The sequence below is a fragment of the Phoca vitulina genome, unplaced genomic scaffold (assembly GCF_004348235.1).
Source record: "Phoca vitulina isolate PV1807 unplaced genomic scaffold, GSC_HSeal_1.0 scaffold3, whole genome shotgun sequence".
NCBI classification, from domain to species: Eukaryota; Metazoa; Chordata; class Mammalia; order Carnivora; family Phocidae; genus Phoca; species Phoca vitulina.
Window position 1 is genome coordinate 81,207,479 of NW_022589706.1, and position 6,000 is coordinate 81,213,478.

General features: G+C 45.3%; 1 protein-coding gene across 1 annotated transcript in view; it reads left to right on the forward strand.

Annotated features, from left to right (window-relative positions):
* ARHGEF38 (Rho guanine nucleotide exchange factor 38) overlaps positions 1-6,000 on the forward strand; it is a 125,322-nt gene that overhangs the window by 73,400 nt on the left and 45,922 nt on the right. The gene's annotated exons all lie outside the window — the stretch shown is intronic.

A 6,000-nucleotide genomic window follows, 5' to 3' on the forward strand; every position in this document is an offset into this window, starting at 1 on the left:
CATAAAGAATCCAGAGCTCACGCTGTTCAGCGAAGGCAGCAGTTACCTACAGGAGGGTGTCCAGAAAGTGGGTTATGCAGTAACCACAACCACTGAAGTCTTAGAAGCTAAGGCATTACCAGCTGGATGGTCAGCTAAACGGGCTGAATTATATGTCTTAGTCCGAGCCCTCACCCTTGGTGAAGGCAAGCGAGTCAACATCTATACTGACTCTCGGTATGCCTTTGCTACTGTACACATACATGGAGCCATCTACAAGGAAAGGGGCCTCCTAACCACAGCAGGAAAAGCTATCAAAAACAAGGAGGAGACACTGAGACTCCTCGAAGCTGTCTGGCTTCCAAAGGAAGTAGCAATCCTGCACTGTAAGGGACACCAGAAAGGAGATGACCCCATAGCACGGGAAAATCATCTGGCAGATGAGGCAGCCAAGACCACAGCCAGTGAGGATGTGGACAGAGCCCCTTCCCTCACCATGGCCCTCATACCCCCAGAAGAAGTCCCTCTGCCCAGTTACACTGAAAAGGAAAAGGAATGGGCCATGGCTGAGGGAGCCACCCTGACTGAAAAGGGATGGTGGATGATGCCAGATGGGCACCTCTTTGTTCCAACAGCAACTGGAGGGCATCTAGTCAAGGAATACCACCAACTCACTCATCTGGGAAAACTGCATTAGAGGCCCTTCTCAAGAAGCACTACTACATCAGTCAGCTGCCTGCACTCTGCTGAGCAACTAGTGAACGGTGCATAACATGTGCTAAAAATAATGCTCGGTCTGCACCATGGCCCCTGCCAGGTGTCCAAAGGATGGGAGCAACCCCCTTCAAAGATCTAGAGTCTCAGGTGTCACCCCATGGGTCCATCACTCCAGAGTGAAGAAAGCTCATCATTCGGACGAGGAGCCGCACCAGTGGAGAGTCCAGCCAGACTTCATGAACCCACTCCAGCTTCACCTTCGACGAGACCCCACAGACTGCTGGACACCTGCTCACCATGGTCCCCGGCTCTCATCGGCATGATTTCTCTCATCTTGGGAGTCGGACTCTACACTGTTGCCCCTCCTGACTGGACTTTCCCCCAGAGACTTGCTATTGTCATTGCTTGCTAGGTGTCCCTAGGGTGTATTACTGCACTTACTTGTCCACAAGTTTCATCTGCTGATGGGTTAGCCATGATGGCTCCCTCTACCTAAGGTCATAGATCCCACTTTTACTGGCCCTCTGCTTCTACTCCTGAATGCATTTCACCATGGTTTTCCTAGCCCTAGTCAGTCCTAGTCTTCTGCTACCTGGTGTGCTGTTCCTCCACACTGCCTCTAGCTTGCCCGGCCAGGCAAGGGGGGCAAACTCTCATTATCACCATTATTGGCAAATGGACTTTCCAGCTTATCCCCCTCAATCCTGCACCAATGCCCCCACTGACTTCTTCCATCTGGGATGGACACACACCGAAGGTTAACATCCATTTTGATGGATGCCAGCTTCTTGATACCTCCTGGGAACCTCATAGATGGTGTTCCTACCATGGCCCTCACTCTGGTTACCGGCTGGTAGATATCTACATCCGTGGGGGCCCTACGCCTCAACAGCCAAACACCTGCCCTCAGTTCTGCTCGCAAGCCTGGGGATGAGTCATGGGTGGCAACTTGGCCGGGAATGGAACAATGGTCCACCAGGTGGCGCCTCAAACAGCGCAGTGACATCAGGATTTCCTTGTCACGCAAGGCCACCCCACCCTCTTGCCCTAACAATCACTGTATAGTTGTATACATCTGCATCACCCCGCAGGATCAATCATGCACGCTTGTCAGTCTCTTACCTGATCTTTCAGTCCTCCCCGGGAACGATGCCCCACTCATATGGAAACCTCCTAGCCGCCCTCGACACTCCCCCGCAGCCATCCCTCTTGTGGTGAGCCTGCTGGCCGCATTAGGTGTTGCCCTCGGCACCACTGGCGTTGGGAGGTCTCAGGTTCAGTACCAGGGGTTAACTCAACAACTCATGGCGGATTTTTCTGCCCTCACTCAGTCGGTCCTGGCCCTGCAGCGCCAACTCGATTCACTGGCCTCAGTGGTCCTCCAAAACAGGTGCGGGCTCAACTTTCTCACGGCCGCGCAAGGGGGGCTCTGCCTCTTCCTACAGGAGGAGTGTTGTTTCTATGCTAATGAGTCGGGGGTGGTCCGAGAAACTCTGACCCAATTACAGGAAGAAATATGTCACCGGGTGGGAAACACTCCAGCAGACAACTTGGTGGGATACCCTCTCACAGTGGTTCCCTTGGTTCGCCCCCCTCGTCGGCCACCTCCTATTGCTTCTCCTCATAGTGGCATTTGGTTCTTGTATTCTTAATGCCCTTACTAGGTTTATTACTACTCAAATTGCTAAAATTAGGCTCCAGTTACTCCTTACTCACTATCGCCCCTTAGAAGATGGAGATGATGCCCTCTAAACTAGGTGTTTAAAGGGGCTTCAAAGGGGGAGAATGATAAGGAAAATCTGTGTCCTAAGATGGCCGACCGAGCCAGCGAGCGAGTCCCAGTCCTTGCCCTGGGGCTCTTCTGGGTTCTCCTCCCTGCCCAGCTTCTCGCAAGCACCAGAAGTGCCCAGTATGCGGAAGTAGAAGTGTATAAATTGCCCCCTTTGTTTGTGCTCGGGGTTCAGACCTTTGGAGACCACTCTCCTCTGAGCCCGCCGGCGTTAAGTAAACCTCCTATTCTCCAAGATCTCTGGGTGCCACTTGGTTCTTCCATCAGGTGATCCAGTCCAGGTTCCGTAACAGGGGAAAGCCAGTATGGAAATTCTTGGGTTGTGGAATTTTTTTAAAAAGCACACGGTAGTTATATTTATTTTATACTGTTCTGGCGCTTTTGTGACAGGCAGCCAGAAGTGAAATTACCTTCACCGGTCTTGGCTCAGTCCTTCCCCCACTCCTAATCATCCGTTCAAACCCACATCCATTAGACCAAGCAGTTGTCCTTCACCACTAAGGAAATGCAGCCCAGAGTCATGTTACCGTGGAAACAGAAGCACCGTTTTGCTGCAAGACACATGGCTTTATCTGCATTATTATGAAGCAGAAGACATTGGTAGGGCTGGGAGGGGAATCAAATATTCTGCCTACCAGTGTTGTACTTGGCCTTTGGGTAAATAAATGACTTTCAATTAGAGTACTTAAATATCTTTTAACTTCAATAATTGTTATTAGAGCCCCAACAGAATTTTACTTGGAAAAGAGTAAAAAAAATTGACTCTGCAGTTAAGGAGAGAGGTATAAATTCTTTCAAACGACACCATTTCTGTTAAAATTTATATGTGTATGTATGAATTTACAATTAATGGTTTCATTGCAAAATAAATGTCTTTGTCCCTTGTTTTTTGACTTTCTGACTTGATCCTATTGCAGATTTATGAGGTCATCCTTACCTCTTCCTTTCTTTGTCTCTACTCTAAACTGCTTTGTAGTTAACACATATATTTACAATCCCATCTTGTGGTGGGCTATGTGTATCCAGATCCTCTCTTCTTGACTTGCTGCTGATCTTCCTCTGGGCCTGCCACTCACTCGCTCCCACTTCTGGGTGGTAATACCCTCCCCCAGCCAAAGCCCTCGCTCTCATTTGCCATCCGGCTCTATTACTGGGAGGCTCTCCTCATCTCCTGCCCAACCCTAAATTTAGGTTACTATCCTATTTTATTTTCTCTTCTTGTAACTACTTCGTTCCTTATTGTGTGTGTTGCTAACTGTCTTGAAGATCAGATCTGCAAGAATTACACTAGTAGAAGGATCAATTCTTCAATTTAATCCCAGGAACAAAACAAAAATCCCTCATCCCTTCAGTTCCAGGATGCTCATAGACAGTGTTTCCTTACAAGTCCAAAGAAAAGCCCTGTTAAAAAAAAAATAAGACACATACACACATGCACACACACATGTAGTCTAAGAAAAGTCTCTTACTAGCTGGATATAAATTAGAACAGAATGTGATTTTAAAAGTACTAGTGTTTTAATTCTAGAGAGAGTAAGGTAGCATTAAGAGATGAGTGATGTTTATCGAGCAGTTAGTTCATTCCAGGTGTTTTTTACGTCTACATTCCATTTAACTCTCAAATTCATCCTCAGGAGTGATGAGAATCAACCCAGTTGCCCCCCAAACCCTAGACAACAGTGATTTCTGATTCTGAGTTCAGTGTTCTTTCCAACTGCATCACTTTTTACATGTCCGTCCAGCAAAGCTCTGACGTGTGGAGAGCTAATAACACCTAAGTAAAACTGAGGAGAATACAGCCTCTAATCCTGGCTTAGTCTCACCAGACAGGACTGTGGGAAAGTCATTTATTTGTTTCAAACTCAGATTTGTCCATCCTTATTTAATAGGGATAAATAACCACTTATTTCCCCATACATATAGGGAATTAAGTGGTTAATGTGGGCAAAGCATGTTGAAAATACAAAGGGCATTCTATTTCTGTAGGAAGAATGACAGACTCTTGTTACTATAATAGGTCCAGATTGGTAGGTCCGTGTAACTCCCAATCAGTTCAGTCCGAAATCGTTGTCAATCCCAAATTTGCAGTGTCTTTGAGAGCAGACCCCATCACATATTTTTTCTGTGTCTCCCAAATCATCTTAACATAGTGCTGGGGTGTATAGTGGATGCTTAATATACATTTTCAAGTGATGGAGTGTGATTAAATCCAACTATTGTTCAATATCTACTTGAGTCATCAGTTACAGATGCAATTTTATTATAATATCAAAAAGGATTCCTTAAATGCCTGGATACAATTAATACAAGTTGCTTTAAGAAGATATAGTCATACTGTTGAATCCCAGATCTGTACCTCTGAAACAAATAATGCAATATATGTTAAGAAAAAAAAAAAAAGAAGAAGATAGCAGGAGGGGAAGAATGAAGGGGGGGAAATCGGAGGGGGAGACGAACCATGAGAGACGATGGACTCTGAAAAACAAACTGAGGGTTCTAGAGGGGAGGGGGGTGGGAGGATGGGTTAGCCTGGTGATGGGTATTAAAGAGGGCACGTACTGCATGGAGCACTGGGTGTTATGCACAAACAATGAATCATGGAACACTACATCTAAAACTAATGATGTAATGTATGGGGATTAACATAACAATAAAAAAATTAAAAGAAAAAAAAGAAGATATAGTCATAATTTATAGTATTATCCAATTGAGTTTTTTTAAAGATTTATTTACTTATTTATTTTAGAGAGAGAGAGAGTGATAGTGAGAGAGAGTGGGGGAAGAGGGGCAGAGAGAGAGAGGGAGAGAGAATCTCAAGCACTGAGCAGAGTCCCACACAGGGCTCAATCCCACGACCCTGAGATCACGACCTGCACTGAAACCAAGAGTCAGATGACTAACCCCATGCACCATCCAGGCGCCCCTATCCAATTGAGTTTTTAACAGGAATAATGGTCAATTCTTTCTATTATGACATATAAGGAAATATTTTATTTCCCTAAACTCCATTGCTTGCCTTTCAGAGAATCTCAGGAAACATTAGTGGAATAAATAGCAAAATTAATTTACCTAGAACCTGAAATTTCACTTTCCATTCCTCTAACAAATTCACAATAACTGCTCTATTTTGAGCATTTACTGTATATGTACTACACACACACACTACCCCTTTAATTTTTATAATGACCCTCTGAAATTGAATCTATTATCGTCCCCATTCTATAGGCGAGGAAACAGATTCAGAGAGTAAACATAACCTGTCCGAGTCTGTAGCACAGCCTGATCCAAACCCAGACAGGCTGCTTCTAGGGTGTTGCTCTTAAACAGGTCCTGCACACCAGCCAAGTGCATAAATCACCTCTGAGAAAACCAGCTTTGTTTTGCTGCCTGTCTCCATTAAGCTCTTTATCCTCCCTTTTATAAAAGAAAGGAAGGAAGGGAAGAAAAAAGGAGAAAGGGAAGGATGAGGAAAGAAAGAAAGAAAGAAAGAAAGAAAGAAAGAAAGAAAGAAAGAA